Consider the following 14,042-nt stretch of genomic DNA (forward strand, 5'->3'; position numbering starts at 1 on the left):
CTCACCTGTGCCTACCTACAGGAAATGAAACACTGCATTTTCTCTTTACAAGAAAAATAGATAATCTTTTCTTTCCATTCGAATCACCCTGTTTTCTTAACCTTCTATGACTACTGAAGATATCACCAGTTGTCCCTGTTTCTCATGGAGTACCAAGTGCTTTCTTGGGACAAAAGCCTGGAGCTTCTCAATTTTATCTCATGATTTTTTTTTCCTCATTGAAGACCTACATTGTGAAAAAGCGTAATTCACATACTTAATGCCAGATGAGTTACATCTAACACTAACGGGAAGACATGCCAGCGTCTCCTTTAGAATAAAGTCTGTATTAATAAGCTATTCAAAAGGACGAACAGAAAGAATGAATTCATTTTCCAGAGTCACTCAGAGAAAGTCATGGCAGTCTCTCCAAATGTTATCAGGATCAGGCAACTTCTATGTGATGTCTCTTGCAGCTGGCTGCAGAGATAGCTTGTTACTACAACCAGCTTCAGTCAATCCACTTACTATGCGGGATGCATTTTCCTCTTTCTTCACGTGACTGCAGACAAAATAATGAAAATATTCTCACTGATGCTTTTAGTTAGCTTATTGGTTTTATATAGTAATTGTCTTTGGAGATTACTGTAGAATGGAACAGAATTAAGAAAGAAACGGTAACTTATTTTTTATGTACATTTCTTTTAAATTACCATACATACTTATTTTCCATTTTTAGCACTCATGTTTTTATGCACCACAAAAGGACAACCTGGTAATTTTGAATCAATGGGGTCAACTGGGGCAGCATAGGTATTTCATGCATTTCCAGAACCTGGAGGACTTTACAGAGTAAAAACACTTCGAACCGTTTCCTTTATCAATAAATTCCTGACGATCTCAGATTCCAAATTTACAAGATTACAGTTAGAAAATGGCGAAGACAGGCCAAGACACAGAATATATTTGTGTTTAGAGACATAAATAGCTTTTTACAATGTAGCCCCCAAAATCATGGCTCTTTTTTATAGTAATAAGAATTTCTTATTCGTCAAATTAATGTACACAAGCATATTTTGCTGTTGAAAATTTTCAAGAAGTATTAGTTTGGCTTTGCACAATTCACATAAAGACTGGGAAAAAAAATATCTACATGGATGTGTCTGTCTGCCTGTCAGCAAAGCTGCAGCCTGTCAATGGAGGACCTTTCCAGTTGCCTAACTGTATTTTAGGTGCCTTAGAGTATATGCAGCACCTACACGGGGCTACCAAATATGGGAGACTCCTGTCCTTCCACCACAACTTACTGGCCAGACAGGACACCATAGGGTCCAGATGCCCATCTTCAGTCAACTTAACTATGCTCTAATTGTCTACTTCAAAAGTAGTCTTGGAACTCTTTTCCTAAAGTTTTTATCAGCTACAAACACAAGCACAGTGTTTAAGAAATATGCATATTGACAATTACACTGTTTCTCTAGTAAATAACAAGCAAGCTGACAGTAAGACTATGTCTCAGAAAGAACACTACGGCAGATCAAGCCTGAAGACAGCGTGTGCAATAATCTTTGAATCTTTCCAAAGTTTTAGCAGGTCTCGGTAGGTTGAAATTGGATTTGAAATTCCTTCAAATTCCTAACCATTCACAGGAAGTTTGTGCAGACAATTACACTGGCTAAGAGATACCTTGGTATTTGAGATGAAGTTTCAGTAGGATCATTATCCCTATGAAAAATCCACATATGGGAGACGTGTCAAAAATATTTGTAGCTTCCTTAGCCCCTGTAAATAATATTTTATTATTGCAACTCGTAAGAGACAGAAAAACCAGAGAGTATCTGAACGTGTGAAGACAAATTCAAGATCCAAGGAGTAGTCTTCTGCTAACTAATAAATCTGTAACTATCATTGTAGAACTTTTTGCCACATGAATAAAAACATCATCGCCAGGAAAAATGCATAAATAGTAGACACAGCTGTGAGGTAACTTGTAGCTGTATCCCTATAGCTCCACTAGGTATTCCAAAACCCCACAGAGCTGCAATTTAAATGAAAACAGGATTTTGTATGCAGCCATAAAATTATTTTAGTCTAGTAATTTCTGCTGTTAATTACAATTTTCTGCACACTGTGCAAAAAGACTCTTTGAGTCCATGATCATGATTTACACGGAGAGCCGGAAGCTGCAGTACTCACGGTAAAGAGACTGACCCTGAGTCAGAGATTATACCTGAAAATGACAGTACAATCAATAAATCCTAATGATGGATAGATGAGAAGCAGATTTCACAGATGGCCTCAACTCCTGGATATTTGCATGAGGAGCTGATTTCTGGATAGGTGGGGACCTTGAAGTAAGCCTGCCAGTGAAGAGTGGATGCAGCAAATGTCTGCTGGAAACATGGGCTGGAAAAATGAGAAAAATGTTCTGCACTTGTTCAGCGGCTTGATGATAGGACTAAAGAAAACACATGAATCAGCATGCATGTCCAAAAATGATTATCTGGCAATATAAGGTCTTCAATCAGTTTTGCATTCATCACAGATGAAAGTCTGGCATGCTTAAAGACATACGTGCAGGCGCCAAGTATATACACAACCTGAGACAAGAATTCTCTGGCACGCGTAGGCACTTGCATTTTTTGTAGGAATGGGAGACTGAATGGATTTGTTATTAGCGTATTTTTGGACTCAGCTGAGCAACTAATAACTATACATGCTGGGTTTGGGTTACTGACTGAACTGGCTGCAAGCTAACCTATCATTCAGACACCAAAAAAAAAAAAAAAAAGAAAAAAAAGCCTGACCACCTATCCAAACAAAAAAAAAATGCCATAATTTACACATACTTTCAAAATATTCCAAAGAATTCAGTATTGTGTAAAAGACCTTGTGTAATGACAGCAACAATTCCAAGAAAATGTGTGACATACCCCCTGTGTCTTAGATTACCACAAGAAAAGATAATTCCAAAACTCAGAACAGTTTAGCGATTATTAGGTTTAGCCAGAAGATAACAGAGATACACAGCACCATACTTTTAAGGGAATGGAGGGTGGGATGTTTTCTTTTAGTATAGATATTTCATTTGTCTCAGATTTAAGATTAACCTTCACTTATGGGAATAAGAAAGCAGCAACAGCGAAAATTCGCTTACCATATATACATACTTTCTTGCTCAAAGGCTAGTGTTTCAAAAAATACAATCTATTCCTATAGTCATGAAGAGAGTCTCTAAGTAGGGATCAGAACAGTAGGTGCAAGCTGGACAAAGAGCAGAATCATACATATATCATAATTATACAGTATTAAGAACCCAGTAACCTATGTTGATGGCTTATCGCAGACACTTCAGAAGTATAATGACCTCCCCTAAAAAGGCAGGTCTGATGAGACTGCTACTTTGTTCACAGCCATGAGTCAAATCGTGCTGTTAAGAAGACAGCACATGCTAACAAAACTGTATTACTAAAGAAGGAAAAAAAGACCTTTTCCCCAACATGTATGTGTTTTCTTTGAAGGCCTGTTATTTTAGCTAGGGGGCTGGGGGAGAAGTTTCACTGCTGATAAAGGCAAAGTTGACTTTGCCTTTCTTTTGAGAAGTTAGAATTACAGATTTCAGCAGCCTCACGTTTGCTATAATCCTAAACATGCGATGCTCAATATTAACACAAACAAACTATGCCCCTTAAAATGTAGTATCTTTAATTGCATTTTCATTTTCTTAATGTATGCCCTTGCATTAAAACCAAGAGAGACCTGTGCAATGCTATTGTCATAGATTTCAAAGCAACGTTCAGTTGCATCAAGAACCAAAGCATGTCTACAATGCTTAACCTGAAACAATCTTTCAGAACAAAGAAAGTCTTTATTGACATCTTGGGTAAATTCTTTGCAAAACTTGACTGAAATGTCCTAGTAATTCCACCATTGAAAAAGCAATGATGAGGGAGTCTACTTATCCCCCAAACCACAGTGCTTTTTTGCACCTTTTTTAGTGGCATTTAAATTAACTACTACCACAACTTAATGTCATGACTATTAATGGTGGTTTAGTTCAAAGGAGTAATAAATAATTCAGACCATCTAAATTTTGTGCTGTAACTTTCTCTACACAGCATTGAATGTTCTTGGATCAAAACACTACATTTGACAAGATAATTTAATTAGACTCCAGTAGAAGGCTATCTGAACACACTCCTTTGAGACAGATGCCCATTTGCAGGTGAACACCGCATGCATAGCTTACAGCTGAACATAACAGTGGCCAAATTTTGTATAGTCACTATCTTGTTTCTGATAAAAAGGATGCTTATGAAAAAAAAAAAGTAAGAAATAGGTCAAGGATTGACACTTCCATCACCGGCATGTTGTTCTACCTCTCTGCACTTGAGACTGACTAGGAGACCTCCTTGCGCAGAAACTGCCTCTGGACCATCTCCACCTGATGGCTACCAGTGAACTCAGTCCATCAATCTGAATACTCTGCTGTGAGGTCCTTCATGCATGTGCCTGTTATAACATCCTGCAGCAATGAGTCTGACAGCTTAATTACTTAATAATTTCTTATATTTTATTGCTGACTGATAATTTCACTGAATGTTCTCACGCAATGAGCAACGGTCAATAATGAGCCCCTCTTCACCTTTTTTCATGCCACTCAATGTCACTGACTTCTGTCACACTACCTTTTAGCACCTCTTTTACAAGATAAAGCGCTGTAATCTGTTTGATCACCTGTTGAAGAAGATGCATCTCCTTGATGCGTTTTCTGCCTTTCCCTCAATTGTTTGTAAACGCGTATCTTTTGAGAAAGAATAACTGTAACTGCCAATGGTATTTAAAATTAACAGAAACGCATTCATTTTCTCCATTTTATATATATATATTTTTTTTTATGTTGCTCTTGGTTCCTATTCTACTAATTCGAAATACTCATTCACTTTTCTGACCATCACTGAGCCATGAACTCACATTTTCAGAAAGTTATATTCAATAATTCCAGTACTCTTCTTTGAAGATCCAACAGTATTCAAAAAACAGATGATTAAGGGCAAGAGCTAAAGCAAATATCCTTTGAGAATTTACTTAGCATCTACTGAGAATGAAAGTTAATATGTCCAGGAAATAATGCTGCTGTTTTAGTAGCAACTACCTTGATTAATTCACTATGATTCAGCTAAAGCTCTCACCTTAACACTAGCTTTCTTCTTCAAATAATTTATGAGTTCATTGAACAGCATATGTTCCAGTATCTCTTAGCCCAACACCTCACTGGTAATCTGTGTCACCTGGGGAAAAAAATAACCATTTATTTCCATTCTCTCTTCCCAGGTTTTTAAGCAACTATTTCCCCTTGAGAGAATCTTCTCTCCTACAACACAGACTCTTTTAGGGGTTTTGGTAATAAATATTTTAATAACTTTGAGGAAATTTCATTGATAGTTCTCTTTAATTCAGGAGATAAAACCCAAACAATTATCACGTACCACACTGTTTCAGAACTGCTTGTGTCATACTGTACATCAATGAATACGTGGGTGTGCTGAAGCTTTTCACAAATAGACTAGGAATATACATAAGCACACTCTCATTGCTGGCAAAGGAGACCTCTAACCAGATTTGGGAAAAGCAACTTGGAAAGCCCCCTCCTTTAGATTGTACAACAGCTCTTTAAAAGCATACACTCATTGGATATATATGATGGAGGAGAACAGCAGCAAGATTCAAAACCACCCTTTGCAGAACAGAACTTTAAACAGAGAAAGTGGAAGCAATAGGCAACAACACATCAAAGGCCTTCTGCAGCGAATTTGTGTCTACAAATAGTGCCTCGTTAGAATGAACTGACCCTCCAAAGCGGAGAATAAAAGCGCACAAAGTTCAGAACACCAAAAGCTCTGATTTTTCACAATCAGTACAGGATCAGGAAGGAGCTGCTAAGATTCACCTCTCACTGGAATTCAATGGGCTTTCAGAGTGCCTTCTGCTTTTTTTATTTTAAACATACATTTTGCCTGTCTGTTATAGAATAACTGGAAAAGAGATGCTTATCATCCTTCCTGCCGATGCTGGTGACAACGTAAAGCAAAAGGTGAGCTTCATAAAACCAGCACATGATTCATAAATACGTATGAGGTAGTTCTGATCTGTTGGCTAAAAGTGGAACTTCCCTTATAACATGTATTTTTCACTTAAAAATATATAATTTATTACAAACATTAAACAATCTTGAAAGAAAATAAAAGAATCCTCCCTCCCCTGCAGAATATCAGAATTGCTTTTCATAACTCTTCAACTGTTGAGGAAACTGGGTGCTGAAGCCAAAGCATCAAGTGCTGTGCTAAAGCCAGACATATATATTTTTGTGATTGCAACGATGAAGCTACACATATCATATTAAGGGATCCGTATTGCTTGCACCATTCTTTCGGGTAAAACCAGAAATTATATTATTTCTCACTTTTCTTTCTTCAAACTAGGGCTTTACTGTAGACTATCCTTTCCCTAAAGGAAAATAGTGAAAACATGCATATAAGTAAATTGGTTTTGCCTAGGACAAAGTGCTAAAGAAATTAACCTTTCTTTTCTTTTAGAAAAATCTTCAACTCTATTTTGAATATATTGATACTTTTTTCAAAACAACAAATCCAAATGATTTATGGTCTTTCTTTATAACACTTCTTGGGGTGGAGGAAAACTTCCACAATTTCCAGTAGCTCATTCCACTTGCAAACATATAAATACCTGCTCTTTTGAAAAGCTGTTGTATGCTCAACAATAAAATTGGTTTCATGTTTTTCTAGCCTTTTCAATTTAAATTTTCCTTTAAAATTTTAGAATCTCCTCTCTAAAGAATTAGCCTGGCTGCAGACATCTAGCTCTAAGTATTTCCAGACTGGCTGATCTCTGATTACTTCTATGGATGGAGTATCCAATATATGTGATAGAATGAAATTTTTCCAGGTTGGCAAAAGCACTAGAAAGAAATAAAATCCTGTGAGTAAAAAAATTCTAACCAAAATAAGGTAGTTTCAAAAGAGACATGATTATAAGAAACACTCTAAAACCAAACTGGAAACCTCGCTGAATTCATCTTTAAGTTTAAGGAACCAGGTAAGCTAACTAATAAAAAGTTAACTTTACTGGTAATACAGCATATCAAAACCATCATGTTTTCTTGACAAAGGAGACCCAGTTCCCCTTGCTTTTTGGTTTACAAAGTACACAGTACTATCAAGAGCTGCCAATTCTTATCAGCAATTCCTGAAGTTTATGTAAGAACGATTTTCATGCATTTTGGACTTACGAAACTCAAAACACCGAAATGAAGCAACTGTTACTGTGAACACCATTGATCTTGATTCAGACAAGCACCCACCCTATACAGTTACCATCTATGTTCTCACTGACTGGGAAGAGTGAAGACACATACCATCATGAGTTTGGTTAACCTGCCAGAAAAGGGAAGCCCTGATGTCTGAAGGAATAATCACTCAATGCTCAAGCAGCTACCACCTGAGTGAATTTACTCTAAAATGTTAGTTGAAGAATATGAAGCACCAGGAACATGTATGCTACCATACAGTACACATAACCAGACACTATCATATATACCACGCATACATACAGAAATCATTCCCCAACCATAATGTTTTTTCCCACCAATGCCCACTACAACGAATCTGGCGGAATCACAATGTGCATGTCTACAATTGCCTCAACAAATTTTATAGACCGAGAGGAACAGGAGAGCATTCTTCACACTGACAAGACCATTAAGGTTGTTCAATTTCACTTGGTCTTGCACTGACCAAAGCAATTAAAGAGCTTCCCGAGATGACCTTGGTTTAGCCAGCCAGTGAACTAAGGGAGGAAGGAGATCTCACTGCCTACAAGTCTTAGTGAACTCATCACATGCCTGAAAAGATCCTGAGAAGACCTCTAATCATGTCTGTAACTGGGCCTGACTTCCTTCTAGGTCTGTAAAGAACAGAGGTCATCCAACAATGAATGTCTCAAGAGAAGTAATAATATGACCTTGCACTTCAGACAAAAAGATGGCTCTGGCCGTCAAGTGTCAAGACATAGTAAATGGTTTTCTAAAAACTAAACCTTCTTTCTAAAGAATAGAAGGCTTCAGAACACAGTGTCAGCTCAAATAACAAGGAGGCGGCAGCAGGCCGTCTCTAGACTTCCACAATGGCTGCTATCATACTCTTTTCAAGACTGGTTACAACCTTCTTTCTCATATGATTTTGGGGAGTTTGTTTTTGAGAGTGGAGTATGAGATTCCACAAAAAAATTCTTTAATCAGCCAGATCTTTCCACTTCAACTCTCTTTTCTTGGTGTCTGATTCAAATACTCGCAGGTTTGGAAACTGACACCAGGAAAAGACTGAGTACTTTTTATTTATGTACATGTGCACCTCTGTGAAAAATATATACAAAAAATACCGGTGTCCTCAAACCTCCTAGCAAAAACCATGCCAAACTTCATAGCCCGAAGAAGTGTTGTGCCTAAAGAGATCAAGCCAAAGAAACAGTATTATGCTATGATTTTTCACATATTACTTTTGTCACAAATAACATTGCAAATTACATTACAATTCCCCATTAACAAAGAAACTTTATTTTGGAAAAACTGCCAGACAGTTATGTAAAGAACTTCCTTGTTCCTGAAATCAAATAAATTGCTGGGTTTAGCATAAACTTATAAATATGCTATTTTGTCATTTTTTTAATTAATGCATTTTTTTCTGTACACATTGCACAGTTTCTTGAATCTTGAAACTTCTTCCTCAAAACTGTCCTATTCTAAATACTACCTACTTTTCTACAACACAGACATGTTTTTACTGGTAATTTTTCATGATAATAATAAGTAATGGTGTTCACTACAGAAAATTCAAATTCCATAGATCAACTCTTACAAAACAAATAGAAGCTGTCTCTCCAGGTTTATACAGACATGACATTATGAAGTTTTCCACATTTTTTATAAAAAATGTTCATCTTCAGAAGTAGTGAATGTTTAATGCACAACCACGAGTTAGTAATTTATTTTTGTGTGTATTTTTGTGTGATCTACATATGTCACAGTTTACAAAAGTAATTCTTCAATTTCAGAGGCTGATACACGTTATGTGACTTAAATCAACGGCAATATTGACAAATACATTAATTTGGAACATTATAGTGAGCCTCTCCACTGAAGTGGAAAAAAAAGATAATTAGATGTTCAGTATCACTCTGTTAAATCTAAACCTCTACATATCAGCAGCAAGCAGGTAAATTTAACATCAAATTTAATATAATGACGATTTCTTAAGAGACTTCAGATTGCTAAGATTTTCAGGACATATACCCCTAACAACAAATCCTATTTTTCAATCCTATATGTAGTTTTCCTCTAATGTTTTCATAAATGTGTACAAATGTTGACCTTGCATGACATTTAGAAATTATCTAAAACACGGTAGTTAATCAAACAGCTCAGTAATTTGACTATATTATTCCCCAATATTTGCTGACTAAAGTCACTTATTATGAATAATTGTCAGGAACTAAAAAGCAAAACTAGCACTTATATTACCTTGGTAATTTTTGTGAAGTTTGTGGAAAGCATTTTAATTACAAGCAGTATACATGATACGAGGCAAGGTACATTGCCCAGGAGTATTTTGACCTGACATTCAAGAAAAGGTATTTGGTTGCTCAGTGAAAACTACTGCATTAAAAAGAATTTCTAAACTTGAGGCCTCAAAAGCACCTTCTTTTCTTGCAAGCTGTGACAACAAAACCTTTATAACACAGAAATACATATTACTCCTGCTTTAGGCTTGATAATAGCTGGTAACAGACAATAATACCCGTATTTATGCACTCATATAATACCTACAGACTGAAACCCGTTGCCTTGATTTTATTTTTAAAATAGGTTACAATACCATATTCAGAGAATCATTATTACCAATTAATTAACAAACTGGAAGACTTTCTTAAGAGGGGCTTCTCCAGTCTGTCCTGATATATAATATTCACCACTTTATTAATAAACTTAAATGACAAGAGTATACTTATTAAATCTGAGCATGACTTTAGTCCAAGGAGAGCTAGAAGCTGGAGCCAGAAGTCCTAATATACAGGACTAAAATTCAGAATAATCACGCTAAACTGAAGACATGATCTAGGAGAAAATTAAGATGCAATTCAAGAAGGTAAATAATTTATGTAAGCATCATCAACGGAGAAAATAGAGGATAAGGACAAATAATAGGTAGCTATTCTTCAAAATGGTATTTTGGTGGTTAGAGTTACCAAGAGCTAAAAGTGATCAGCAACAGAATATTCTCACATAGAAGACAACACACTGCCTTGAAGTGTAAACTAATCTTTACAGTTTACTTGTTGGTTAGGCTACAGGTTTATTTTTTTTATAGAGAGCACTCTACCTAAGGAATGCAGAAGAACTAAAAGGAACTCTGCAGAAAATAAGAACTGCTAGAGGTCTAGAAAAGCTGACATAAAAGGAAAAATTAAAGCATTAGGAGTTGAGAGGAGACTGAGTGGTGATCTAACAGAAGACAGGGAAAAACACACAGAATGGGCACGCAAAGGAGAAACCTCACTGCTCATTACACAGGGATAGTACTTATTTGTGGCCACCAGAAGGAATCCTTTCACAAAAGCTAGCCCTTACTTTCTACAGATTGCACATTCTACAGTATGCACTCCCCAGTGCCTGGGTGTTGAACTTGTAACTAAGATGGAATTTTCTTTAGCCAGTATTCCATTTTGCATCAGTCTCTTGCTTCTACACAAACACTACACTCAGTTAACTAGTTCACCGTCATTTTACCTAGCTCAACCGCACCAAACAGGTTTAACAATGAAGTAACGCATTTTCTGTCATGGTTCAAGAGAAGCCTTCAAGAGAAGGCTTTAAAGTATAGCAGTACAAGGTTTGCAAACCGAACAAGAAATATGCTTTATATGCAACCATAGTTTTCAGGTAAAGGCAAATACCTCAACTGTTTGTCCAGGTATACCTTTACCCCAAATCCTCAAGGTATGAAGTATCTTCAAAAGCTGGTAACAGTTTTTACGGCAAAAGTTCATCACCCTCAATTCCTGAATTCCTTCTCTTTTTTCCCCTTTTAACAAACTTCCCACGCTTCGATACCTTAATGGCATTTTATATGCCTCCCTTGCTCCACCTGGCCATTTTCACTGCTTAAGACTTCACATGCTGTAAAAGAACATTTGTTCAACACATGTTTAAACTCCTGACTCCTAACATGAGCTTAGCTTTTGATAGCAATAGCTATATAGAATTTGGACATGTTATCAGAATAGAAAGCTTATTAGCAAACAAAGCATTTTGCTTCAGGATGTTATAAAAGGCAAAAATCCACGCTCCACCTCTATGTAGCTTAAGCACTGCTGCATCAACAGTACTTTCATGAGTTTAACTGGGATGCCAATATGAAGAAAATTAACTCAAATACCTGTTTAAAGAAATAAAACCATAGGCATACAAATATTAAATCTGTACTCAGAATCTTAAATTAGATCCTACATCACTACATTAATTCTTTCTTCCCTCTTAGTTATATCCAAGCAGTCATTTTACAAGCGATATAATCACTTTCACAAAGACACATTGAAAAGTTAGTCAATGACAGTTTAGAATGACACCTTCTTTTAGTGCACTACACATGCTCGTTCCTATGCGAACCAAGTTTTAACTGTCATGCTGCCAAGAAAAATGATAATTCCCTAGTCATATCTATCTTTTAAAGGAAGTTAAGATCTACAGAACAATTTACAATAGAAAATTGTTTCATATGTTTAATAAAATCTGCCACTTGCATGAAAGCCCAGAGAGATGTTACACTGGAAGCTGACAATGAAAAAAAAAAAACAAAACCCTAACCAGAGGACAAAACACACAAAAGTGGGAAGCTTTTCAAGTTTTATACACGCCTATACTTCTCTTTCCTCAGCCCCCTCTCAGCTTAATCAGTATAAAAGTCCATTAATAAAAAACTGAGCATACATAAAGTAGTCTCCAAGCTGCATTCGGTCATTAACTGCCATAGACCTTCTTAGGAGGATAACAGTGTGTTTAAGAAAAGTCTCAATCTGAAAACCAGCGTTAACTACACTGCTTTATCAATGTCCAGTGAGCAATCATTGGCATTACCTGCAGTAACAAATGCTGTTGCTCAATCTAGCATGCTTTTGAATGCTCCCCTAAATTTGGTTCCAAATTTGTTAATTACTAAAAAAAAAAAAAGCAAACCCCAAAAAGCTATACATCCTTTTCTGATTTAATGAAGTTAAGTTCGTTGCATTCAAGTTTTTCTTTTGGCTTTTGCAACGAACACTGTATTTGAAAATTTGGAAGTAAAATAGAACCACAGATGGTAACTCTTAAGGTAGATTCTCTCTGATTTAATCAAGGGAGTTAGTGCAGAACATTCTCTGTGAGGGAGACCTCGCCTTATTTAAAATTACTTAAATCTTTTCACTCTCAAGGCAGTTTGCAATGTACACATCTTTCTTTGGGCTGGTAAGGAAGGGGGCTTTTGAAGGTATAGATTTTTTATTTGTTTGTCTTTAAGGTGGTTCAGTGTCATTTTCTCACTTTGTAGAACTGGTACATAGAACCTCTGTGCAGCACTCTGTTCACTTTTTATTCCTTAAATGACTTTAGAAAAACTAATAAAAAAAAACCCACAAATCCGATCTGTTTTCCTTTATAAGCAAAGGGGGACGAAAATCACTGTGAAACACTGAAGGTGGGATTTAATCTCCAATAGCGTTAATGATAATCCACAAATTTCACTCAAAGTTTATACCCAATCCACAAACGTTCAGTTAAAAAGCCCCAGCAGAGTGTGATTCAGGAAGAACAGCCGTGCATTTAGAGTAATGCCATACAATACAAGCAGCACACTGAAGTCCCAGGTGTACCGCTATGCATTTCTTCCTGCTAAGCTTTTGTTGTTTTGGTCTTTTTGTTTTTTTTTTTTTTTTACTAAACATCTCTACGCTGGAGCAAGGAGGTTAGCAAATTCCACGGAAGACCATTAAAGATGCCAACATTATACCTCTACGGATGCTTAACCCTACCTCCCCGCGGCAAACGGCACCCGAGGTCGCAGGAGTGGAACAAGTCCGGCGAAGCGCTGCCGACACCGCTCCCGCCACGGGTCGGGTGGGGGGACCCGCCGCGGCGCCCGTGGCCGCTTGTGCCCCCACGGCAAGGGCTGCGCCCCCTCCCCACGCTTCTCCCTGCCCCTCGCCCTCCCGCTGCAAACTTTCTGCCGGCCGCAGCCCCGGCACCGAGCCGCGGCCGCCCAGGCAGGGGGACTCCGAGGCCCCGCTGCTCGGCGCCTCCCCCTCCCCCCCCGCGGCGGGACGAGCATCGCCTCAGCGACCCGGCGGAGTTTCCAGAGCGCGAAGTGGGTCTCGCCGAGACCGATGTGCACCCTCTGCACCCAGGACTTGCCTCCTCGCCTCCCTCCTCCGCCCCTCGGCAAGCGGCGGGAGGACAACTTTTCCGATGGCGCTTGCCCTCTCCCGGGCCCTGCCGGGGCGAGGCGCGCAGGGCTGGGGAGGGCGGGGGGAAGGCGTGCGGGGCCGTTACCTGATGTCCCCGCTGGGCAGGGCAGGGCAGGGCAGAGTCCCCGCGGTCCCCTTCATGCCCGACCCGCCCTGAGGCACAAGTCTTCATCCAGCTTCCTCCCCCGCAGGCAGCGCCTCCTTCCCTCCTCCCGGCGGGGCGGCAGCCCCGGGCGCTGGGCGGGCGCCGCTCTGGCAGTCTCGCCGGCGCGGCGGGGAGGGAAGCAAGCAGGCGGGGAGGGAGGAGAAGAGGCCGAGCAGGGGGCGGGAAACGAGCTGCTCCCTCCTTCCCTCCCTCCTCCACACGGCGGCCGGGCAGCAGCCCCGCTTCCCGAGCCGCCAGCACCCTCCTCGCCCGGTGGCCCACGGCCCGCCCCGGCGCCCGCCCTCCCCGCGGCAACAGGCGCCCGGTGCGGCCCCACCGGCAGCAG

At 39.0% G+C, this 14,042-nt stretch overlaps 1 protein-coding gene across 3 annotated transcripts in view; it reads right to left on the reverse strand.

Moving 5' to 3' along the window:
• Positions 1–13,822, reverse strand: part of SGCG (sarcoglycan gamma) — a 142,854-nt gene extending 129,032 nt beyond the window's left edge. The window contains exon 1 of one of the 3 annotated variants that reach the window (XM_074569272.1): positions 13,637–13,822. The gene's annotated coding sequence lies outside the window, so the exon portion shown is untranslated. The remainder of the gene's footprint in view (positions 1–13,636) is intronic. The other 2 variants (XM_074569291.1, XM_074569302.1) reach the window with 2 other exon arrangements.
• Positions 13,823–14,042: the final 220 nt, after the last annotated feature.

The sequence above is a fragment of the Larus michahellis genome, chromosome 1, assembly GCF_964199755.1.
Source record: "Larus michahellis chromosome 1, bLarMic1.1, whole genome shotgun sequence".
Classification (NCBI taxonomy): Eukaryota; Metazoa; Chordata; class Aves; order Charadriiformes; family Laridae; genus Larus; species Larus michahellis.